The 27,304-nt window shown below is 36.7% G+C and overlaps 1 pseudogene; it reads left to right on the top strand.

Annotated features, from left to right (window-relative positions):
• The first annotated feature begins 19,010 nt into the window (after nucleotides 1-19,010).
• LOC121488805 lies at nucleotides 19,011-26,123 on the top strand (annotated as a pseudogene).
• The last annotated feature ends 1,181 nt before the right edge of the window (nucleotides 26,124-27,304 follow it).

Raw genomic sequence — 27,304 nt, 5'->3', positions numbered from 1 at the left:
GTAGAGCATGTGACTCGTGATCTAAGGACTATGGATTTGAGCACAAGACGGGTGTAGAGTTTAATTAAAAATAAAATATTTTTTTTAAAAAAGTCAAACCAGGGAGGAAATACAGTCACAATTACAATAAATAAATAAGTAACCCACAAATTAACCACAAAGTAGAGTTCAGAGACATAGCAGTAAGTCCAACATAGGTGCTCCTCCTTGCACTGATTCCAATGATTGTTTTCTCTGTTAAAGACCCTATGATGGAGTTTTCATGTTATTTCATCAGAAAAAATATATACATTTAAATACTAGAGCTACAATCAGGGCCACAAGAGACTCACACCATCAGAGTGAGGGACTGGTGTGGCCAACAGAGGGGATACAAACTCACACCCAGCACTTACTGTGAAAGAGCAAGCAAAATCACCTGACCTATTTAAATATCACTTCCTCTTTGCCCAGGGGTAAATGTGATCAGATTTTATTCTCTGTATCCATGATGATGGAAAAGCTCGGTCTTACGGGTTACCAACATATCAAAAAAAAAAAAAAAAAATTAAAAGAGAAAAGAAAGGAGAACAGTACTTGGGTCAGTGACAATTCAAAGCCTAACTTAAATTTCACAGAGAAATAATTATGAGAGAGGGTCATAAAGTAGAATTTGACATAAATGATAAAAAGTCTCTGATTTACAGGCTACTAAATCTGCTTATTGATGCTTAAAATGACTAAACATTTCATAACATTGTTTCCAGAATATCAGAAATGTTTTTTCATTTAAAAATCTTGAAGACTTTTGCTAAAAAGACATTCTTTTAATATGTCAAAAAAATGAAAACATGCGATTCAATACATCCAATCCATACTGTTTTTCAAATTGTTCTAAGGAGCTCAAGAGTTTGGGATTATTCAAGATTCAAAGGAGACATGACAGTTGTCTTTAACTATATGAATGTCTGCCATTTAGCAGAAGAATTCAGTTTATTGGAACTAGGATCAATGATTGAAGTTGATAGAAAGGCATATACTAGTATAAAATATACAGTATAGTTTTTTGACAGAGCTGCCAAAGTATGAAACAGGCTCACTTATGACATAGGAATTCTCTATCTATCACGGATTTATAAGTAGAAAAATGGTACATGAAAGCATCTGGTACACCTGAAACTAGTACATAACATACTGTATGTTAACTATACTAAAATTAAAATATATATATTCAGAGAGAGAGGAAAAGTAATTCATTAAAAAAATGAAATTTAAAAGAAACAAAAAAGAAAGAACCTGACATACAGTAGGTTCTTGAGGTTTATAAACTTAAATCATACCCAACCTGAGTATTCTCTGTTAGGACCCTATTACTATAATTTGACTGAGCTCATTTCTAAGATAGCTCTAGTTCTAAAAGTCGGTGAGCTCTAGATGTAAGTTTCTGTCCCCACAGAAACTTGATGTGGGCCACATCAATCCCATAACTCTTGTAATGGGAGAGCCTCTCATTGCCCTGACTGTAACTCTGTATCTAAATGTACTGATTTTTTTCCAACAACATGACTCCTAAACACAAGCCAACTCTATCATATGTCCTTGAAAGAGGAAACAATCGTTGGTATAAGTGCAAGAAGAAGCACCTGCACTGGACTTACTGTGTGGTCACCAAATTCTACTTCATGGTTAATTCTGCAATGCTTTCAAATTATTAAAGATAACTGAATAATAGTTTGAATGTTTTTCAAATTATTAAGAACAATCCATTGTAGCATTGTGAGAAAAGATCAATTCTTCTTAGAAGACCTCTAGCAAGATACTTTGGAATAGGTGCATGTATTATGTGTACAACATGACAAAGTAAGTTTTCCTCTTTATCAGGGGTCAACAACTTTTTCTGTAGAGAGCCAGAAAATAAATATTTTAGCTCTCAAAGGCCATGTGGACTCTGTCACAACTATCCAGTTCTACTATTACAGCATGGAAGCATCAATGGGCAACAAGTAAATGAATGAGTGTGCCTGGGTTCCAATGAAACTTTACTTACAAAAATAGGAGCAAGCCACAATTAGGCCACAGTGCCTCATTTACCAACCATTGCTGTGCATCATAACACTGCAGATATTACACAAGGTCAGAGAAAATATATGATTTTTCATATCACAAGCTTTTAATAGAGGCCTTTGAAAACTTATGTGTAAATTCAGTGAATAATTGATTCATATTTGTAGCAGAGTAATAAACATTTGAGAAAAAAAAATCAAAAAATACTAAAGAAAAGCTCCAGCTCCTAGATGTAACAAGGTAGTTTGTTAGACTTTCTGATGATCTTTATCCTGTGCATGTTTTATGTTACACACTAGAGTTACATAATTGTATATACAATTTTATATGTTTTTTAAATTACTATTAAACATGAATATTTTCTTGTCACTAAAAACCTTCATTAACATCATTCTAATGGCCACATAGTATTCTAACACATGAATACCATAATTTACTTAACCTTCCTGTAATGTCTAACAAATATTTATAAATTTTACATTTTATAAAAGTACTTTACACTATGGAAAATGTAAACATGCAAAAAGCACCCATGTTCCAAAAAAGAAGATCTATGAGAAAAACCTGAGCCTTCTGTGAAACATGAACACACTCGCCTTTTTCTAGGCTTCCTCTTAAAATGACAGCAAAGGAATGTAGGAGACAAACTCACAAAGACAAACAGGAGAGGAAATGACAGGAGACAAGAGATGTCAACAGGTTGGGGAAAGAGGAAAGTGGATAGATGAGAGGCACCTAGGCTTAGCAGGTACCTGCAACTTTCAGAAAAAGTGGAAAGGGGAAGACGCAAGTCACTGTAATACCAAACATTTCCACTTTGGTACCATTTCTTGTTTCATTTCCCTACCATCCTCATTAATCTCCTCCAGCACATTTTATCACACCTCTTTTAAATTCATGATAATTCTGCTTTGATAATCTGCTTTAGGATCATGTAAGATAGATACATTGTCCAATTTGTTTTTTTATTAATTAGAATAAGGCTAAACTATTATTACAGAAAGATCTAAAAATGCAGTCGATTATGAAATATAGACACTTAATTTCTTCACTTAATAGATCTGAGGAAAGCAGTTGTCAGCAGGGCAGCTATGCCCCATGAGACCATTCTGAACACCAGATTCCTTCCCTTTAGTGCTCATTCATTCCTGAGTCACTGGAACCATCAGTAGAGTTGAAGATGGGTCACCATCAGGTCAGAGTCCTAGCCAGTGGAGGGAGCAAGAAAGTCTACAAGAAGCATGCCCAGGACCAACATGTATCATTTCTGCTTATATCCCATTGATGAAAACTTAATCACAAGGCCACATCTAGCTGACAGGGAGACCTGAAAATGTTACCTAACTTAGCAAGGAAAGAATTAATTTTGCAGAAAGCTAATGGTAGCCACCATAGTTGTCTTTCTTTTTTGTGAGTTGTACTCCTCAGGCATCTACTTGTTTTCGCTTGTGAGCTTATATGAATATTTAAGAGCGGCCAAGAGCAAGTGCCCACTTTCATCTCTTCCTCACCATAACGCCTACCATGTTACCAGTCAGCAGACTTTTGCACTAGAAAAAGGGTCACCACCACTGATACCTGCCACATGAGGAAGTGATGCAGTGATTGCTCACAGAGGGGAAAAGCAAGAGTATACTTAGAGAAGGCTTCTTCCCACCTATTCACCACCCTGTCAACCTAGGCTGCAGGCAAGACTGCTGTGTTCTGTGCATGTGTGTGTCCTTGTACAAGTTATTTAAACTATTACATTATCAAGTCCTAGCTTCCCATTAGTAAAGAGGAGATAATAGTAACTATCAACAAGGGGTATTTGGGGATTAAGTGCACACATATGTAAAAATCTTACTATCCTTCCTGAAACATATAAGGCAGTCAATAAATGTTAACCATTATGTTTCTCTACCTCAAAGAGATGCTAATAGAATGTTAAGAAATCTGAGATCTGGTCTGTGACAAGGTCACTTTGTGTTTATGATGAAATCACCTAACAATAAATATCTTGGTCAAGTCACAGAAAACTAGATATATCTAGGGAGCTAACAATAAATTCTAGAGCTCCTTTCTAGCTATTACCTACTCTGATACAAAATGAAACCTGTTAGTGTGATCTGCATTTCTAGGACATCCCAGGGTAGCCATGATACATTTTGTGCCTGAGTAAACTACCTTGTCCAAATGTCTAGGAAAAGATTCTACTGTCTCATCAACAGAAAAGACTACAAACAATTCAGATCATATCACGACTGCATCACTAGAAACTAGAAACAATACCATTTGGATTAGTCTGAGAAGACACGTACAGAGATAGACAAACAGATGGCACACTACTACATAGCATGGATATCTGGGATTTCATCATTCCTAGAGTGTTGATGTTAAAATATATTTTCTTTCATGAAATGATGATGTCAGTAGATACGGTTGGGGAGTTTTGTTACTAAACATCCTCAAAGAATGTAAAGTTAACTATCCTTTGTTATGTTGTTCCTCAAATTTTTTTAAAAATGTTACTGTCAATAAATTCAAGATCCTAGAACTACCTCCTAATGACTAGATAGATGACTCAAATTGCTCCAGCATGAAAGGACTGATTCATTATTTCCTTATGGTTGTCCAATATTTTTTACGATTCTATACATGGAGTCTCATATGAACTATGCCTCCTTTTTCTGAACGTCCTCAAAACAGTGCTATTGGATTTTGATTTGATTTCAATATCAGAGACAGACATTCTTAAAAACTTCCCAATATGAAACACATATATGGTAAAAACAACAACAACAACAACATGACGTCTCTGAAGGCTCAAAGCAAAGTAGTTGAAAACCAGAAGTTACCATAGTTGAGAGTGTTAGCTGCTCTTGGATTATAACAGCTACACACCAGGGATAGAAGATATGACCTGGACCTGCAAAGATGAGAACCCCAATATAAAGTTTGGAAATTGGCAGAATTACAGCATTAATGAAAAGGTAGACCAGGAAAAAAACTCTTTTCAACAACAACAAAAAAAAAAAAGTGAAAAAAATTATCTATTTCAGCCTAGGTTTCGAGTGGGGAAAAAGTCTCTTTTGAGAATTTGTAGCTACAGGCCTTCCCTCACAAAGATTTGAGGTTCAAATTTATACTACCTATGTGTGATCCAAGAAATGCCAGACTGAAAATCAATCTAAGGTGGACTTGGCATGCTGGAACCCTTGTTACAGCAACTGTAATCATAATCCAGGCCTTATGGAGTTTCCAAAAACATTGCCTAGCCAAAAATAATCTCACAACCCAAAATCACACATAAGAAATAAGTTACCATGAGACAGTATCAGCAAAAATACCAAACAGTACATTAGACTCCTATGAACTTATATTTATTATGATTGGATTTAGAACTGACAAAGAAAAGAAATAAATATTCTTAATGGTAAAGAATGACAACATGGAATCAAAGATATGACTGGGAATAAGACAATGTCAAAATAAGACCAAACATACTTTTTAAAGAACCAAATAAATCACGCAGAAATGAAAAATATGAGCATTGATTTATGGTCACCATTGTTTTGAGTTGTAGGGGGATTCAAACACAGGAGTAAAAGGTGTTATAAACATATGTACATTCCTGTCATGTTCTGATTTACATTTGCCTGACATTGTCCTGTATTTCTAGCCTTATCGACCTTTAAAATAACAATAGATAAAGGGTCTACTCCGACTTCAGCCCACCCCCTTTTTTATACTCCAGAGTAGTTTTCTTTCTCTCTCTCTTTTTAATTATAGTTGACATATTGTATTAGTTTCAAGTGTACAACACAGTGATCTGACATTTATATATTACAAAATGATCACCGCAATAAGTTTAGTTACCACCTGTCACCACACAAAGTTATCACAATATTATTGATTATATTTCCTATGCTGTACTTTACATCCCTGTGACTTACTTATTTTATACCTGGAAGTCTGTATGTCTTAATCCCCTTCACCTATTTCACCTATCCTCCCACCCTTCTCCCCTCTGGCAACCACCAGTTTGTTCTCTGTATTTATATCTATTTCTATTTCAGTTTGTCTGTTCATTGCTTTTGTTTGTTTGTTTGTTTAGATTCCATATATAGTGAAATCATATGGTATTTTTCTTCCTCTGATTCATTTTACTTGCATAATACCTTCTAGGTCCATCCATGTTGCGACAAAAGGCAAGATTTCACTTTTTTGCGACTGAGTAATATTCCACTCTGTATATACACTACATCTTTTTTTATCTATCCATGGACATTTAGGTTGTTTCCATATCTTAGCTATAATGGACAGAGGGGTGCATAAACATTTTTGAATTGGTGTTTATGTTTTCTTCAAGTAAATTCCCAAAAGTAGAATTGCTGATATTTCTATTTTAAATTTTCTTTGCTTTTTAAGTTTTTGTTTTAATTCCAGTTAATTAATTAACATAGTGTTATATTAGTTTCAGGTGTACAATATAGTGATTCAGCACTTCCATACAGCACCCATGCTCATCACAAGTACATCCCTTAGTCCCCATCACTCATTTAATCCATTCCCTCCTGCCCTCTGGTAACCATCAGTTTGTTCTCCATAATTAAGAATCTGGTCCTTAATATGTCTCTCTGTCTTTTTTCCCCTCTTTGCTTCTTTGTTTTGTTTCTTAAATTCCATATAAGAGTGAAATCAAATGGTATTTGTCTTTTTCTGTCTGACTTATTTCACAGAGCATTATACTCTATAGCTCCACCCATGTCATTGCAAATGGTAAGATTTCATTCTTTTTTATTATGGCTGAATAATATTCCATTGTGTACATATACTTACCTCTTCTTTATCCATTCATTAATCAACAGACACTTGGGCTGCTTCCATAATTTGGCTAATGTAAACAATTCTACAACTATAGGGGTGCACATATCCCTATGAATTAATGTTTTTGTATTCTTCGGATAAATATCCAGTAGTGTTGTTGGATCATTTATGTTGCATCCATATTCCAGCTATTGTAAAAAAAAAAAATGCTGCGATGAATATAGGGGTGCATATTATCTTTTTGAATTAGTGTTTATGTTTTCTTCAAATTAATACCCAAAAGTAGAATTATCAGTATTTCTATTTTAAACGTTTTGAGGAATCTTCATATTGTTTTCTATAGTGGCTGTACCAGTTTACTTTTCCACTAACAGTATGCAAGGGTTCCCTCTTCACATCCTTACCAACACTTACTGTTTCTTGTCTTTTTGATACTAATGATTTTGACTGGTATGAGGTGATATCTCATCATAGTTTGATCTGCATTTCCCAGGTGATTAGTGATGTTAAGGAATTTTTCATATGTTTGTGGGCCATCAGTATGTCTTCTTTAGAAAAACATCTATTCAGTTCCTCTGCCCATTTTTTAATCACATTGTTTGTTTGCTTATGTTGTTCTTTTTTAGAGCTTTTTGGAACAAACCTAATATACAAAATATATGGAATTATAATTACCATCCTAGATTGAGGATAGTGATGGTGGATAGAAAGGGGAGAATCATTCAGGTAGGTCCTTACCAGCATGAATTCCACATAACAGTCCCTGGGACATAAGACCCTAGAGCTCCCTACTGCCCAGTTTGAAATATTCTGCTCTGGTACAGCTGACTACCATGCTGCCTCAATTGCTTTTTCTTCTTCATTTCCTGAAGGTACAATCCCTGGGTGGTTTTATCATAAGAAAGAATTATCTTTTTAGCAAATGACTAAAAGATTTTAAATGTAAGGTATTTTTGTTTTTATTCCCAAATGTTCAGTCATTTTAATATCATTTGCCTCTAAACTAACACTATTAAATATAGTTAAAGAGGATTTCTTTCTCCACGATAGATGTAGGATTTATTAGAATAATTCATTGTTCCCTAAAGACAGTAATACACATATATTGCAATTGTTGCAAATCACATAGTTATCATCTTTCCTGAGGTTTTTTTTCTACTGAAGCCTTGTTTTGCACAATCAAAATTTAGCAACTTCATTAAATGCATTGCCTGATGCACCTGTTTGGACTCTGGGTATCATTTTCTTTTCTCCAACACATTTTTATTCAAGATATGCTGAATTTCCCAGAGGCTGTCTGGGGACTTTGAGACATCTGTACCCAGCAGTTTGCTTAAACCAACAAAAAGTATTGAAGCAAAAATCAAACTTTGGGGCATTGATTTAACCATTCCTTTTCAAGTATCCTAGATTGATGAAACATGTCAGCCCTGATACATTCACCATCACTGTTCAATGCTTAGAATAACTATTAAAGCAAAACTGACTACACTCTAATGAAAGCTGTCACTGGGAGTGGAGTGAGGACCATGAGGAGAAAACAATGCAGGAAATATTATGAAAAACTTTTATTTGAATGGAGTGACTATGAGGGAAACAGTTCAAATGCCAGAAATAATATCATGCAAGATAATTTAATCTATATAAGTGATTGTGTACAAGTAATTAACCCTATTAATAAAGAAGTAAGCATCTAACTGAGGAAGATATAATAAGATCAAGCTTTTCAGTTCTCAGCATATAGTTCAGTTCTACGATCCCAATTTTCTGAAAGTTTCCTTTTATCACATGTGAATGTGCAGTGATCATTTCACTGGCTCTCTTCAATGAGTTTATGAATTTAGATTTGAAGAACTATGTACAAACAAAAGGGAAAGAAATAATGGAGTAAGCAAAAGGGAGAAAGTATGGCTAAAAAATGAAAATTCATTTGCAAATCTTGATGAACATCTTCTAAGAGCCAATTTTTGGTCTCTGAGTCTCACATCAGCTTTTCCAAATCAGATCTTTTTTTTTTTAAAGGCACGCTGGGGTAAGGGGAAGAGGTGAGAAAAATTAACACACAAGACCATGACCAGTAGGGGGCAGGATGGCTTTAATATTTATACTGAGAGTATTTTAAAAGCCTCCAGTGTATTTCCATATCCTGATGGCAAAAGTGGCTGCAGTTCATCATTCCTCCCTGTCCACATCCTTGGCAATGTGACAGTGAAGCTCCTCCCATCTTGACTTTGGACTTGCTTTGTGACTTACTTTGTCCATCAGAATGCAGAAGCAGTGATGCTGTCTAGTTCTGAGCCTATGGCTCAAGAGGCCGTGCTTTCCACTTGCTCACCCTTGTAATTTTGCCAGTAGAGACGAAACGAGTTCAGCCTAGCCTGGCCAGATAGACCCGGCAGGCCGACTCCAGCTATACTCGACAGGCTCCAGCTAACCAACTAGCTGACCACCATATACGATTGAGTCCGACCAGCATCGGTCAACCTTGGCCCACTCTTATGCTAAATAAATGCTTATGGTTTTAAGCCACTGAGTTTTGATATGGTTTGTTAGCAATAATTAAGTGACTTGGTCGGCAAACAAAAATGTCATTTCAGGTCACCTTTGTCATGTATGTCCATCGAATCACTCTGCATCCATTCACTTAGAATTTTTTTCAATGCCAATTCTATACTAGCTGTTAGTGTTAGTGTACAGACTATTCAGTAAGCATTCACTGAGCATCACCTGAGTACTATCACTACTTAGAATACAAAGAATAGGGGCAGACTCTCAAAGAGTTAATTATCTGTAGTAAATCAGAAATTTGAGGACATTTAAAAAAATTTTTTTTAAATCAACTAAGACAAGAGAGAACCAAAAGCAAATATATATTGTAACAAATTATTCTTATAACAAATAAATAATATAACCACACTGAAAGGGATGGAGAATAAAGGGGCTGACCCATGTAATTCTGGAAAACAGTATTTTGACTAGTTATGGTAAGATAAAGACAAAAAGAACTGTCACAAACTGTACTGATTGATAAGCCTTTTTCTCACAAAGATATGGGTTAGTCATCCTAAAATTACTATATATGCATGATAGGATTGAACAAATAAGTAAATGTACTGCAATATTAAGAGCTAGGCTTCTCGCTGTCAGAGAAAGAGGTAAAAATAAAGGGGAAAGGCTACAATGAATTCTGTTTCTTTCAGTATGAACTCATCAGTATGAACCCCATCACATCAATATGAACACACGCTTCTTTGTATTTTAAATAAATACATATACAGATAGGGAGACACAAAACTATATATAGATGTGTGTATGAAGGGGTAACTATAATTATACACATAGATTTCCTAGCTCTGTCTACTGACAAGGCCTAGAAACTGACATCCCAGTAGGAATCAGCACACTTAGTATTCAGATCATGGTTTCTAAGTACCAATTCTAATAGAAAGAACCAAGTCTCTGTGGAAAAGTGATTGATTCTAAGGCCAGGGTAGTTAAAATATAAGAGGAGCCTGGGACATCTTATGGTGCTTTAAAAAAAAAAAAAAGGAAAAAGAAGAAGAAAATAGATGGGGGCCTAGAGAAAGGATATAAGAGCCAAACTAAAAGTACCCCAAATGGTCAAATCTAAAACAAGTTAAGCAAAAAACAACAATGGCTTATAATCCAAAAATAAAATAAGTACCCTTTATGTAAGATATACATACTTAAGATATATATATATAAAATTAGGTAAATATGTATATATTTACCTAAAAATACTTATTTATAAAACAAATAAAGCAGAAGGGGCAACACTTCTTTACTTTCTCCCAGTTAACAAACATACAAGTAATAAGAGAAATAGACAATAACAATTAGAATATCACAGTAATAACTGATGTAGGCAAGATGCATTGATGGATGCTAAAATTAGTGTGTAAGACTTAAGGAAAAATGGAATATTTGCATCATTTCAAAGTTCCACCCTCAAAATAAATATATGTTAATTACAAAGAGAAAAATAGTAACTCTGCAGTGTAGAAACATGATGACATCTCCTTTAACCTAGGGACCAAGATTAATATTACCAGTAACAGGATATATCTACATAATATAGCCCTATATCATGCACTGAGAAGCACATATCACCTTTGTGGTGTTTTTCCTAATAGTGCATAACCTCAATACAATCATGAAAAAACATTAGACAAACCCAAATTGAGGGACATTCTCCAAAATACCTAACCAGTACTCTTCAAAAGTCTAAAGGTCATGAGAATCAGAAAGATTGAGAAACTTCCATATAATGGAGACTAAGATGATATAATAGCTAATTTAATATGGGATTCTGGGTTAGATTCTGGAAGAAAAGGGAAATTAGTAAAATCCAAAGTCTCTTATTTAGTGCACAGTATTGTACAGATGTTAATTTATTGATTGTGTCAATTGTGCTCTGATATGTAAGATTTTGATATTAGGGGAAGCTGGGTAAAGGGCATACAGAAACCTTTTTTAAAAAGGAATTTATAGGGAACCTGGGTGACTCAGTGGTTGAGCATTTGCCTTCTGCTCAGGGCGTGATCCTGGAGTCCCAGGATCAAGTCCCACATCCGGCACCCTGCAGGGAGCCTGCTTCTCCCTCTGCCTATGTCTCTGCCTCTATGTCTCTAATGAATAAATAAATAAAATCTTATAAATAAATAAATAAATAAATAAATAAATAAATAAATAAATAAATAATTTCTAAGTTGTGATTTTTTTTTAAGATTGGTTAATTGAGAAAGAAAGAGAGCCCATGAATTGTGGGAGGGGCAGAAAGAGAAGGAGAGAGAGAATCAGAAGCAGACTCTGAGATGAGCACAGAGCCCACATTGGGCTCAATCCCTCAACTCTGAGATCACAACCAGAGCCAAAATCATGAGTCAATGTTCAACCAACTGAACCATCCAGGCACCCTTATACAGAAACTTTTTATATCATATTTACAACTCTCCCATAAGTCTAAAATTATCTCAAAAGAAAAGGTTAAAAATACATATCCATAGGGGCACCTGGGTGACTCAGTCGGTTAAGATCTGCCTTCAGCTCAGGGCATGATTTCAGGGTCCTGGGATCAAGCCTCCACATTGGGATCCCTGTTTAGCAAGGAATCTGTTTCTTCCTCACCCTCTGCCCTTACCCCCTACCTGCCCCCTACTTGTGCTATCTTTCTCTCTCTCAAATAAATAAAGTCCTTTAAAAAATTCATATCCATAATTAATTTCTTTTAGGAGTAAACACTACTAAAATAGTTTAGACTATGTCTATGTTTTTTTTCTTTTTATAACATTTTCTAATTATTTTTTAATAAATTTATTTTTTATTGGTGTTCAATTTGTCAACATACAGAATAACACCCAGTGCTCATCCCATCAAGTGCCCACCTCAGCGCCCACCACCCAGTCACCCCCACCCCCCCACCCACCTCCCCTTCCACCACCCCTAGTTTGTTTCCCAGAGTTAGGAGTAAGGAGAAAAAATAAGTAGGAAATATCAGAAAGGGAGACAGAACATGTCTATGGTTTTATATACACCAAATTCAAATAAGTAGAGTTTTAATATATGTTTATTTATATCTCTTAATACTGCCAAATATATCAATAGAAATTTGGACTAGTTGCCAGGTTAGTTGGGTCAACTAAGTAATGTTAAATCTCCATTTGTATATTACATTACATAGGCACTGATCAGATATTAGTTTCACCAGTGTTTAGTGTACTTGGCATTGAATCAGAATATGTTTTAAAATCCCTATTCCAGGGGTGCCTGGGTGGCTCAGTCAGTTGGGCATCTGCCTTCTACTCGGGTCCTGGGATAAAGCCCCACATCAGACTCTCTGCTCAGCAGGGAGTATGCTTTTCCCTTTCCCTCTGCTCCTCTCCTCTACCCCCCTCCCACTTACATCCTCTCTTGCTCTCTCTCTCTCTCTCTCTCTCTCTCAAATAAAATCTTTTTTAAAATAATAAATAAAATAAAATAAAATTCCTACTCCAAGCACAAGAGACTAAATCAAACTAAAATAAACTGAACTAAACTAAACTAAAATTAAAAGCCATGAGCACATAAAGTATGACAGGCCCTGTGCTTGGTACTATGATAAAGTAGTACGCAAAACAGACCTGGTTCTTATCCTAATATAGTTTATATTTTACCACTGAGATTATTCAGTTCCTTTGCTTTCTTTTATATCTTCTGAGACAATTATCAAAAAAGTCTATATAATTGCAACCAATGTCTCAAGGGCAAGAATTCTTCCTTTAAACCCAATCGAGTATGTTATGTATACAACTTAATCTTGAACAAATTCTCTTGGCTGACTGACCTAGACTCAGGATGTGCATATTGCAAAGGCATTTTTGTTCAAGCCTATGAGAAATCATGTACACAAGGTAAAAGACAGCTTTTGGAAAATGTTCTCCACATTGCAGATTGTAGCAAATTGCTCAAGTTGGCCAAACACCTCACCTTCCACCATGTTAACTAGAAGACCAGCTGCAGAATCATCCAAAACAAATTACCTATTACATACCTACGTCTACCCAGCAATAACAGAAAATTCTCTCTCCTCTTTAGTGATTCCAATTGTCAGATATTGATAAACATTACTGGGTAATAAACTAAACAAACTGATTCATCTCTTAGTACAACTGTGATCTATGATTTAAAGAATAAGAATAAATTTTAAAATCTGTCCTGTTATGGAGCTTATTTCTAAGGCAGTTTCCTGCCGTGTCCTCACATAGAATTTCCTCTGTGCATGCACATCCCTGGTGTCTTTCTCCTTCTTACAAGGACACCAGTCATACTGGATTAGAGACCCATTCTTATGGATTCCTTAATCATAATTACCTCTTTAACCCCAAAATACAAATAACAACAAATACTATAATTTCAAATGAATAACATAAGTACACTGAAGGGAAATAGAACTAAGCTAGCAACGTCTGTGTACAGCTTTTTTTAAACTATGTACACTCAAGACTAAAGATGAGGAAAGCTATAGATTTATTAAACTCTAGTTAATAGATTTTTCTTAGTGGTATGAGTGAGCAATTCTAAAGGTTTTTTTTGCATGTACTGTAGCACTGAACAATAGATAAACATATTCTAGATCATAAAACCAATTCATTTTATGAAAAAAAATTACCTTTTAGAGGCCCTATCTCCAAATGTAGTCACATTCTAAATTGTTAGGGGCCAGGGCTTCAACATACATACTGAGGGGAGGGACACTCCCATCTGCTCTGTTGTCACAAAGTCAATGGACACTGGAAAAGACAGCAAGAATTAATACTAAGATGGAAAACACCCCCAAAATTACACTCAAAATGTCATTTATAACTTCCTTTTTTTTTCTCTTTGATGCAGGATCCTATCAAGATTCATTTTAGCTGGCTTGTCAATGATGTAGCAAGAAGAAGGACTAATCCTTCTCTTGGGAAAAACCACACCCCCAACTTCCCTTCCCAAAGAATCAGGGGTCCAAGATTTCCAGGTGTAAGAGGCTGGCATTTCTTATCACCTCCCTAAATAGCTAGCCTTGATGCTCAGACTCCTTAGCACCTAAGCCAAAAATATCCCAAAACCTGCCAGTCCCCCAATCACTACCCCACAGGTCACTCTCATGTTCACCTCATAAAGAGTGACAGTCTCAGAAGGTCAAGGTCTATCTCCTGGTACACAATCAAACGGATCTATATCAACTGTGCCCTGGCCTACATACATACTCCACAGGATGCAAGAGACTCAAGGAGCTACGCACTCAATGACCAGTGCCCAGGAGTTCCAGCCTGACCAAGTGACCAGGCAGTATTTGTCCAGAGCCTTCTGCATGAAACATCATCCTGAGAAATTTAAAGCAGTTGTGGAGGTTTTTCCCCGTTCATCTTGTACTGAGCCTAGCACAGTTCCTGAAATATAGTGGGCCTTTGATAGATGTTTGCTGAATGAGCAAATTACAAATGAAAGCATACCCATTTATCATCTTCCAAATGACTCTACAAAGTGTTGTTGCCTGCCAATAACAACAGTGCGCATTCATAGGTATTTATGAATTTGCATCGTATTACAAACATGCAGTTTTAACACCAGTGAATTTCCTCCATCCCAGCTTGCAGAGAATAAAATGCCAGTGTGTTTTCACTGCCTCCCTGCATATGTTGGTAGTAAAATATTCACGGCTTAGAGAATTATGCAGTGTGTTTTCAACAGCAGCTTTTGAAAGCCACTTTTTCCATTAAAACTGTCAGTTTGGTAATACAGCCATGATTTCAAAGCAAAGGAGCATTATGGCGCAAATCAAAGATAGATTACATATTTTATGTTTACATATTCTAGGACCTTCACGGTGTAAAGTTGTTGGATTTTTTTTTTTAGACTTTATGTAAGTCTCATCCATTTTGGAATTGGAATGCATCACCTTTATTATGAACCAAATAAAATCTGTGTGTAATATATGTGGTACTGCTAGGTGTTATACCTGGCTCTATTCACTAGCAATTGCAAAGGAAAACAGTGGCAGTGAGAACTAAAGAAAGCCATTCCCTGGTGCTTTAACTTTTAGTTAATGAACCCCTATATATCTTCTATCTTTCTTACATTCTGGCATATATGCAGATATCCCCAAAATGTCTATGATTACAACTAACTACTGGTCAGATAACAAAGTTAATAAAATTTATAACCAAGGGACCTTAAAAGTGAAAGGAAGCTCTGATGCTATTTTTTTATTAGGAGAAAATATATTAATATCTCTGACAATTAGTTGCAGTAGGAAACTATTGCTGGGTTTGTGGTGCGAAGGAAAAATTGCTTGGCAATAAGACAGCCTGTATCTTAATTATAGGTTACAATGCATACTTGGGCATGCTCAGTTTGTAGGGAAAAAAATAATAAAAGGAACTAAAGCTCTTAAAATAACAGTATTTGTCCATAAGTGGTGAGATTCAACAACACATGAAAGTGACAAGATGATAGCCTGTTTAAATACAGTTAGATAATATGCTTCAGAGATTTCCATCTTTAGCAATATGGTGGCAAATGAGGGCTGTATAAATTAAACAAAAATTGGAACAGTTCTGCAGTCTTAGGTTCAAACTTGATGAGAACTATTTTATACAAGCATCTCTTCTGGTCACCAAGACCCCATAAGGGGGAAAAAAAAAAGAACCTAAGAAAAATAGAAGCTATGTGGCACCATGATTAAGGGTATGGGCTCTGAAACAGCCTGAGTTCATATCCTGCCTCTGCCAATTACCAGCTCCTTAAAAAAAAAAAAAAAAAAATCACTTAGCCCTCTGAGCCTTCCTGTCCTAATCTTCAGTGTGCAGAGCACTTGGTCTGGCTAACTCCGTGCCATTCCTGACACCTTTCTCCTGTTCCCACACAGGCGAAAGAGCTAATGACTCACAAACCAGACTCCCATACAGCTAGGCCTGGTCATATGGTGCCATTCTGGCCAGTGAGACAGAATCAAACAGTCTGGTAGGAGTCACTAGGGAAATATTTGCTTTCCTGTAAAATGGATCATGGCAGCTGGCTCTACTCTTTCCTCTGACTTTTGCTTTGAACACAGAGGGGAGGACTTAAATTGTGGCAACCATCTTGGAACTTGAGGAAAAGGCCCAGAAAATCCTAGAGACACTGGACCTGACATCACTGAGCCACAGGATAATCAGCTATATTCCCTGATATTCACAAATCTGGTAGTAGTCTTCTATTGTAACTAATTATCAGAGATATTAATATATTTTTCCTAATTAAAACTAGCATCACTGATGGTACCCAGAGATGAATTGAGTAAACTATAATTAGCTAGTAGTGGTACTAATAGTGGTATCATCATCATCATTATTATTACACTTTAAAACCTGCTAGGAAAAAGATTATACCTCCGACACAGTACCCCTAAGTGTGTGGCCTTTGGAACCATGAGCCTGGGAAGGGGGATACTCACGAATTCAAGCATCTCTCAGTTTAATTGGCCCAGAAGAGAATCTAGAACCCTGAAAGAACGAACATGGTTGTCAAATGGACATTATCTACAATCATGGGTTAACTCAGGCATTGGGAAATCCAGGCCATCACTAAAATCCATTGTAAAAGAAACAAAAAGAAGGTAAAGCAGAGGATATGCAATTTGGAATAACAAGAAATTTAGTTCATTTGAAACATGAAGTCAAAGATTATGAAGGTAGTCTATTCAACGCAATCTTATATCAAGCAGAAAATGACATGTAATTTATTATTTTATTTTTTAAGTTTTTGCATTTTAGAAAATTACTTCTTCCAAGAATTGCTAATTAAAAGAAATTTATCTTTCTCTCACTTTAGCCTTAGAAGAAGACAAACATTGGCTTCTCCACAACCACAAATGTAATCCATGCTAATCATCAAAAGTACACTGCCAGTTTCACTTTGGCAAAGACAGAGCAAAATTCAGATCCCTGAGAGTCAGTCACCAAATAACCAAGGGGCAAACTTCAGGCTATCAAAGCAAAAATTATTAAAAATTTTAAAAGCCATCAAACTGTAGCACTTTGTGTCAAAGCAGTGAGTCCACCTCTGAACGACAGAGAAACTTGATGCCCTGATACTCCTCACCACAGTGTTTACAAAACTAGGTGTAAGAGTATTACTGATATTACTATAGGAGGAGGAAAGAGGAGACAACGGCATCTAAGCAGCACGGTTGCAAGAACAGCTGATGCCCACAGTCACAAGAGTGGCTGCTTCTGTTTCTAATGCCCTGAACTGTCTTCACTACTGACTGGCAGGAAACTAGATATAGGTTTATTCCAAATGCTTACAATCACTCAGGTTGATAATGTACAGTGTGAAACAAACATTATGTAATTCCCCAACATCAAGTTGGCCTTTTTAGAGTAGAATAGATCTACTTCCTGTCTTCTGCATAAACAGTGTGCGATTCAAAGCTCTGTGCCACAGTGGCCCATTAGACAGAGTTATCCTAGTCTGCTGGCAGCACAACTGTAACGAACACAGTGCCCCTTTCTCCTTCCTTCTTATTCATAGTGGTGTAAGGAGGAATTGTTAGCTTTAACTTTGAGCTTCCTGGCATTGGTCCATTTGTATCACCACCCTGGCATTATTTAAACACAGTGTGCTTCATATTTATGAGCTTACAAAATTTCTGGTCTCCTGCTTCTGCCATTCTTAAGAACCATCAAGGGAAAAGGGTGTGACCATAAAAGCTAGTGTGTAACAAACCTCATTCAAATGCAGGCAGTGTATTGGGAATCTTAATTCTATTAGAGCATGGACAATGAATGTATTTGTGTTAGTTACTTTCCCACTTTGAGGTTAAACAAACCAGTGAATGGGACTCCGGGTGGCAGCAGAATGAGATACTGCATTGGATGACGCAGGCAGACAAATGCCAGGGAGCATTTTAAAAAACAGCAAGTCTCTTTCCTGCCTTCCCATGACTTTTCAGCAATTTGGATTCTGTAAATGGAAATGAATAGCTCCAGTCCTCCAATATCTTCATTCAGCAGTTCGGTTCCGACAGTCACGTGATGCATTTATCTCTATGGCCGCTTCTAAGAAAATGTACCCCATTCAAAGAGGGTCTGAATTAACTATAGTAAATGTGTTCTCTCTACTCTTAAATTGATATCCTTTCCTGAATAAAGTTCTAATTTGCAATAATTGCCAGACTGAATAACTTGTCGCAAACCTCCTACTAATGCCACCACAAGACTTGTTTTCCAGCAATGTGATTAACTGAATACAGTAGTGTTTAAAACACCACACACACACACACACACACACACACGTGCCACACCTTTGGTGATGATGTAGGCTTCAACCAGGTCCTCCTCCACCGCTGTGCCCTCTGTCTCTAATATGCATCACTTACTCTGCAGGCCGGAGTGGGGTGCCACAAGTCACCTCTACCACCTGCCCAAACTTTCATTTCACACACACTTACTGAATATGACTGGAATCCAGCATGATTTTTTGAGTAAAACTGGAGGAATACGGACTTGCTTGCTTTTCTGAAAATTAATCCACCTTCAGGTAGAGGATCTGGTATAGAATACGGGCCCTAGAAATTTGGGTGGCATCCCTTTATCACACTTGTCAGTGTCCTGCATTGTGGGCCTGAAGGCACGATGACCACAGTAAGCATCATTTAACAAGTATCAGAAAAGCACTAAGAATTAAACCCTTACAAATCAGGGAGGTGTTGAGCAATCAGACTGAACAGCAAAGAACAATAAGAATAAAGAAGTTAAACATGGATAACATGGTATAATAAGATTCTTGGTGTGCCAGGACTTTCACAGGCCTTCAAGTCCAGTAGGAACCACTGTAGATAAAGTAGCCTACCTGTTGCTTTAAGAAATGTCCCCTTATAGAAAGAGGGAATCATTCTATTCTTTTATTTATTTTTTTTTTTTAGATTTTATTTATTCATTCATGGGAGGCCCACAGGGAGAAAGAGGCAGAGACACAGGCAGAGGGAGAAGCAGGCCCCATGCAGGAAGCCCGACGTGGGACTCAATCCTCGGTCTCCAGGATCACACCCTGGGCTGAAGGCGGCACTAAACCGCTAAGCTACCAGGCTGCCCCAAATCATTCTATTCTTAAAATCACACTAAAGGAGAGTATAATACGAATAGTCCTGATTACCTGCACTGATTCTAATTTGCAATAAAATTTATCATAATTTTTCCTAAGACTCTTGGCTCTCACTGATTCTTACCTAATTGGCATTCAATAAATATCTATACTATTGCTGTTTCAAAATATTAAGCAGTCTTTGAACTTCTTAATACTTTGAAGTTAATAAAGCTTGTTTCCTAAGGAAAGAAACATTAACTATTTAGGTATTATCAGGGTTCAAATCAAATGTTTACTCTTCAGATTTCCTAATCATAATATCATGAAGGCGTAGAGAAAAGATCAATTGATATTTATCTACAGGTGGTGCCATGGGAATTCTGGTATTGTTTTTACCAATAAAGACTTAGAAAAATATATCGTTTTCTCAATGGAGCTAAGAAAAGCAAATATAAAAACAAGACAAGAAAACCGGCCAAATGTATGAAAATACCTCTCTCAAGAAATGGCGAAACATTTGGTTTCATATTAGACGTCGGGGTTCATGGTATTTTATTATGTTTTTGGTTTCTAAGAACTACAGCTATAGAATGTTTGTTATCAGATCTATCAGTAAAAGAAACAGTGAGATAAGCTAGCCGCTAGCCGGCAATCTGTAATCACAAAGAGAGATTCAGACTTTAAAATGAGCTTAGGAGGTCATGATAATTAAGGCTGGGTGAAGGGTTAAGGTCTGTCATTTGGGGCACCTACCTGACTCAGTCAAAAGACCATAGCATTCTTGATCTTGGGATTGTGAGTTAGAGCCCCACCTAGGGTGTAGAGAGTACTTAAATAAAAACTAAATAAAATAAAACAAAGTAAAAAATAAAAATAAGGTTTGTCATTCAATCCAGTCCCTTTAATTAAGTTAATGTATTTGGCAATAAATTCTATCAAGATAGAAAATAAAATAACCTAAGTTGATATACTCTTTCTCCAGCAAATAGAGACCAGATCTACAGAAGCAAGTGAACAGGAACTGTATAACTCTTACTGGCAGCACATCTTTGTCTGAAATATCCAGTTTATGTAAGAAACCATATCAGTTATTGGTAGTGGAAAACTCTCCCAAGAGTTCAGGGTTAAAACATCAGAGTCCTCTGACTTCTGGCTTTGACCAGTCACTCTAGGCCACAAACTTCCCCAGAAATGCTAATAAATATAAATCCATATTTTTAGAATGGTGGAACTTATAGAAACAAAAGTATTTAAATGATGTTTAAGCCAAAACAGCTTATCTCCTTTTTATAAATTCCAAAAAGCATTAAAGACTCTCCTATATGTCTTCTTCTACCTTTCCCCTCAAAGAGGACTGTTCTTCCAGTCAAGACACCCTATAATATTCAGCCACTGAATATCTTCTACCTGCCAGTTTTGTCAGGATTTGGAACCTATACCAGGATTTTCCCAGGTCAGTGAAGAAAAGTCAAACACAAATGCTTTCTTGGAATGCTATAGCCCTGTTACAATTAGGGAAATACATTTAAATTTTAATGTCCCTTGAGTCTAGAAGTGTATTTAAGTATCTCTTTCCATGATATGTAACAATAAAAAAATGCCCATTTGAAAACCTAATAATTTTTCATTATGATAGAAGTTCTACACAGTAAAATCTTCTTACACAGAAAATAGGCAGAGCATGAACAGTGACTCTGGCAGTTTTCGTTTTTTCAACCAAGTCAACCAACAAAGGAAGGCCTGTCCTCATCAGAATGAGAAAGTATTTCGGCCCCAGTTCCTATTTAGCCCTTGACCTCAAATGTGACTGACAAGTGGAATGGTGATTTGGGAATGTGAGCAGACACCTGTCCACTGAGGAATGGACTGGAGCCAACAGCTCATTACACAGAAAACTACTAAACAGCCATTGTAGAACAACGACTTTTCATCACCTGGGTCAGATACAAACCAATAACCTAGAGGTGAAAGGCTGTCCATCAAATTCCAGTTCCCACTTCCCAGGTCCATTCAATTCCATCTATTCAATTTTAAGGACTCTCTTCTATAGGTTTGTGCAAAAGAGGCCATGTGATTCAATAGAGTTCAGACTGTTATTATTTATGGGATGAACTGAAAGGATTATAGATTCGATCACAATTAAGTTCTCTCCTAATGAATCTGCAGGCTTTAAATAATCTTCTCAAAGTGCACATCACTTTTCTTTTCTCCTTAGACACTCTTGAGAGAAGGCACACTGGGTGATTTCAATGGTAGATACTCTCAGCCCTGAAGTGGATTTGACATGTAGACGAAGCTGTTAAGCCCAAGACTGTGAAGTCCACACTAGTTGCAGTGTTCCTGATGTGTGAGCACGTATTCATAAATTAGCAGCCCAAGTGTTTAATTTTCATGCAAGTACTTATGTGTTTACTAAAGATTAGCATTTTAATTAGTCTATATTTTTCTCTCAGACAATTGGCACGAATAGTATTTGCGGATACCTGACTAAGAGGATGCAAAGTAAAAAAACAGGGGGGTGTCACACAGTTTTATTCAAAAATTCTAATTAGCTAGTCATTCCCTTAGCATGAAAGAAATTGACATGGACTATAAGTTAGGTAACCACTGAGACTGTGTGTGGTTGGTTGGTTTTTGGTTTGGTTTTTTATTTTATTTTATTTATATATTGGTTATTTGGGGTGCTTTTATCCTCTCAATTATAGCTCTATGGAGAGTTCGGCAAAAGTCTTTTCTCTCAGATCTCTTTGTATTGTGTATTTGGGTCATGCTTGGAATATTAAACATCTGTCTCCTCCATTTTAAGTTCTGATAGTGTAAAATTATGAAGTGGCGATAATTTAGCTAATTTCTAAGAGACATCAAAAGAAAAAGATTGAGATACTTCAGTTCTGTTTAAAGGCTTTCTGCTATAGTTGGGTAAATTCTTTTTTGTGAGATTCTTTTAATGGAACACCTGAAGAAATGTACAAGTTGCTAAAGACACGACTCAAGAATCCCCAAAAAACCAGAGGGGCTTCACCTAGAAAGGCCCACACTGATGGCCAGTGCAATAAATTCAATCACTTAGGATTCCTTCTAAGGTTGTTTCACAGATCCAAATCCAGTAATTCAGAGGCTAGGTGTAGTTATCGTGGGATGCTAGCAAATCAAATCTCATGTGAGTTCACTTTCTCCCCTGTTACCATGTCATTAAAATAGAAAGCTTTTTAAAATTCCACTATTTTCCCTTTTTTTCCAGGTACAACTTTTTCTTCTATTTTTTTTCCATTTTGTTGAATAATATTTCCTACTTTAATATATAATCCTGTTCTGATATTACTCCCCCCAAAAATAATAGTGTGAGATATACTTGTTTTGTAAATTTTTTCATACAAATTTTCTAAAATAGCATGCCTGGGAGACATTACTATATATTTACAAATTATTTGTTTCAGATGGTCTAGAATGTACACAATGACCACCTGTGTTTTAATAGAAATGACTGAGATTTGTGGATGGAACTGGAGGGTATTATGCTGAGTGAAATAAGTCAATCAGAAAAGGACAAAAATTATATGGTCTCATTCATTTGGGGAATATAAATAAAAGTGAAAGGGAATAAAGAGAAAAGGAGAAAAATAAGTGGGAAATATCAGAAAGGGAGACAGAACATGGAAGACTCCTAACTCTGGGAAACGAACTAGGGGTGGTGGAAGGGGAGGAGGGCAGGGGGTGGGGGTGACTGGGTGGCGGGCACTGAGGTGGGCACTTGACAGGATGAGTGCTGGGTGTTATTCTGTATGTTGGCAAATTGAACACCAATAAAAAATAAATTTATTATTAAAAACAAAACAAAACGAAAAAAATGATTGAGATTTTTAAGGAATGTATCTTGAACTCCACAAAACAAAATTTTTGTTTGGCGTTATCTTTTTTTTTCCATATAATGGTTAATTTGAAGGAAATGAGAAAACAACGATGATTTTAAAAATTAGCACCACAGAGATGAGCATGGAAGTAGCCTATGTAAATGTCACATAGACTCTTAAATATATAATGGAATCTGATCATCTTCTTTGTCAGAGTTGTGACTAGATGTCACATACAGATATTTTATGGCATTATATATAACCATGTGGTGTTGTTATAGCATGTAACATGACATTTGACAGACATAAAATAGCTCTCTGAAGTGAAGAGGGCACTGAGACAAAGTCATCAAAATTTTCATGAAAAACAAAATAAACAAAACAAATGAAAAGGGCAAATGATTACAAAGGGAATAGTTATTAGTATCTCTCTTTCCTGTCATAAGATCACTCAGAAAATTAAGCCTCTAAACGAGGGGACTTTAAATATTATTTTTGAAAATTTAAATTTCTGAGGGCACCTGAGTGGCTCAGTTGGTTAAGTACCTGACTTCAGCTCTAGTTATGATCTCAGGGCCCTGGGATCATGCCCTGCGTCAGGCTTCACGCTAACTGGGGAGTCTGTTTTCCCCTATCCCTCTGTCCCTCCTCCTGCTTGTGTGCTAGCATGTTCTCTCACAAAGAAAGAAAGAAAGAAAGAAAGAAAGAAAGAAAGAAAGAAAGAAAGAAAGAAAGAAAGAAAGAAAGAAAGAAAGAAAGAAAGAAAGAAAGAAAGAAAGAAAGAAAGAAATCCTTAAATGTCTGGGGACAATTTCAACCCCATTGTGAAGACACCAGCTACTTTACAAAGTATAAGGATCTCTTATTTCTAGCATTGACAGAGTATAAGATTTTCCACACAAACGAAGACTAACATCAAAACTGTTTTTTGGTTGACTTCAACTCTTTTTATAAAATTCCTTCTGAAACATATACTTCATACTTCCTTACCTTCTCAAACTGATTATACAGACATAGTCATCATTTTATTGATGATTTGGAGCCATCATAATAAACATCAATTATTTTGTAGTCAGATTCTTCTTGGCTGTTAACACTGAGTTTATTGCTCTGAAAAGAAATTCTTCTACATAGTTATTTTTTATTTCCTATATCTGTTATTTATTTATTTATGTTCATCTCTTTCAGCTTTCAGCTGTTCCTACTTACTGCTATCAATATTCCTGTATCTGTAATAACTTTAATATTCTAATTTCAAATTCTAGTTGGCTGGAAAACCAATAACCTGGCTTTGGAATTAAGTGAGCTAATGATGATGCATTCTTCCTATCTTTAGCCTGTGAAATATAATGTAAAGATATTTTGGCATCTATGTTTGCTTTTTAAAAATTTTTCTGCCTACTCTTGCTCTTAGCTGCATCCCCCACTAGGTTCAGTAAATGAATGAATGATTTTTAGATGAAAAAAAAAAAAAGGTGTTTCTAATATTCAAACCTCTAACTGGGTCTATAGGGGGAAAAAAGTAGGCAAGTTAAAGTCAATGCACTATCTTCTGACCACCTATATGGTCATTTTTAACCTCCAAAGAGTTAACTACATCATGATCCTTTCTTTCTTCTACACTTACATGCAGTCATTGGTTAACAAATTCCTATTTTAGTATTAAGAAAAAAAGAATCGCTTTCTGCTCTACCCAGGGAAGGGTTCATACTGCGGTGTTGTTTTGCATTCCCATTGTAACTTAAAGGGAAACTTAAAAAAACGTCCAGAGCCCTTCATGCTCTCTGCAAATGAAGGAAGAGGATGTCCTCAAATTCCTTGCAGGAGGAACCCAATTAGGTGGCACCAACCTTGACTTCCAAATGGAACAGTACATCTACAAAAGGAAAAGGGATGGTATCTACATCATAAATCTGAAGAGAACCTGGGAGAAGCTTCTGTTGGCAGCTGATGCCATTGTTGCCATTGAAAACCCAGGGGATCCCTGGGTGGCTCAGCGGTTGAGCGTCTGCCTCGGCCCAGGGCGTGATCCAGCCCCACATCAGGTTCCCTGCATGGAGCCTGCGTCTCCCTCTGCCTGTGTCTCTGCCTCTCTCTGTGTGTCTCTCATGAATAAATAAATAAAACCTTTAAAAAAAATAAAAAGAAAACCCAGCTGATGTCAGTGTTCTATCATCCAGGAATACTGGCCAGTGAGCTGTGCTGATATTTGCTGCGAGCTGTGCTGAGATTTGCTGGCTGCTTCACTCCTGGAACCTTCACTAACCAGATCCAGCCAAGGAGAGCCAAGGCTTCTGGAGGCTACTACTGATCCCAGGGCTGACCACCAGCCTCTCACAGAGGCGTCTTATGTTCACCTGCCTACCATTGCTCTGTGTAACAGACTCTCCTCTGCGCTATGTGCACACTGCCGTCCCTTGCAACAAGGGAGCTCACTCAGTGGGTCTGATGTGGATGCTGGCCCGGGAAGTCCTGTGCATGCGTGGCACCCTTTCTCGAGAGCACCCATGGGAAGTCTTGCCCGACCTCTACTTTTGCAGAGATCCTGAAGAGATTGAAAAGGAAGAACAGGCCACTGCTGAAAAGGCTGTGACTAAGGAGGAATTTCAGGGTGAATGGACGGCTTGAGCTCCTGAGTTCACTGCTACTCAGCCTGAAGTTGCAGACTGGCCTGGAGTGTGCAAGTGCCCTCTGTGCCTATTCAGCACTTCGCCACTGAAGACTAGAGCTCAGCCAGCCACTGAAGATGGGTCTGCAGCTCCCACTGCTCAGGCCACTGAATGGGTACGAATGACCACTGAGTGGTCTTAAGCTGCTCTTCCACAGAAGGAACAAGATGGAAATAAGGTTGACAGAAAATAAACAGTTTCTTTAAAAAAAAAAATAATCTAGCTCTGATTGAAGTCAATCTTAACCTGCTGTCCATGCAGTCACTTTCAAGCCATTAAAGGGCACTTTGGTACCTAGGCTAAGAAAACATAAAAGACACAACCAAAGACACAACGTTGTGTGTTCAGGCATTCTACACCTGTTTATGGCATCAGAATAGTGATAGGTACATAACTTAAACACTTTGAACTGTCTCTGCAAATGAATATGAAAGTGCCACGAACTCAAAACTAAAACTCATATCAGACAACCCTTCTTAAGACTCTAGGCACTATGTGGTCCATAAAGTAAAGCATATATTATTATTTCTCTAAGCACAAATAATTCTCATGTAAGATGACCGAGAACAATCCTCAAGGTTCTCTACAATGAAGTACTTATCCAAGAGATAAAAGAAATCTGCCAAATTTACATAAGAAACAAAATGAGTAAATATTTGGAAATCCAAAAACAGCTAGGTGCCCTATATACCACTTCATGGCCAGACTAATTATTTATCATCTTTCCGACTCAGTTTCTTCTTCGTTCATGGAGGTAGGGCTACTTTTTTTTTTTTAATAAATTTATTTTTTATTGGTGTTCAATTTACCAACATACAGAATAACACCCAGTGCTCATCCGGTAGGGCTACTTATAAAGGGACAATGCTGGTATTGTCTACTCAGCAGGGCTGCTTGGGGAGTTAATGACTGAAAATCTTGTGAATTTTTCATTTCAAATGAGATAATATATGCAAAAGGGTTCTGAAAACTTGTTGAGCATGATAGTAATGATTAAAATCAGTGTAAAAGAAGTTAGTTATCTGGAAAATATACTTTGATGTAGACGCATGCTGGATGTAAATATTTCACTGCTTCAATGCCCTTTCTATGCACAAAATTTTTATTTTAAATGTTATAAAAGTTATCTTGCACAGAAAGTATGTACCAAATAAAAAGCAAAACATACACACACAGTATTGATAAAAATATGAAATGAATGCTAGCAATAATAGCAATAAGAATGTGAGGGCAATAAAATATTTGCAAAAGTAAACCTATTAAGGATGTCTCCAAAAACTTCATGACACTTTGAAAACAGATTCAAGAATTGGAACAATCAGA

Source organism: Vulpes lagopus, chromosome 4 (assembly GCF_018345385.1).
Source record: "Vulpes lagopus strain Blue_001 chromosome 4, ASM1834538v1, whole genome shotgun sequence".
Taxonomy (NCBI): Eukaryota; Metazoa; Chordata; class Mammalia; order Carnivora; family Canidae; genus Vulpes; species Vulpes lagopus.
The sequence above is the reverse complement of the archived record's forward strand: the minus strand, read 5'-3'. Positions and strand labels throughout refer to the sequence as shown.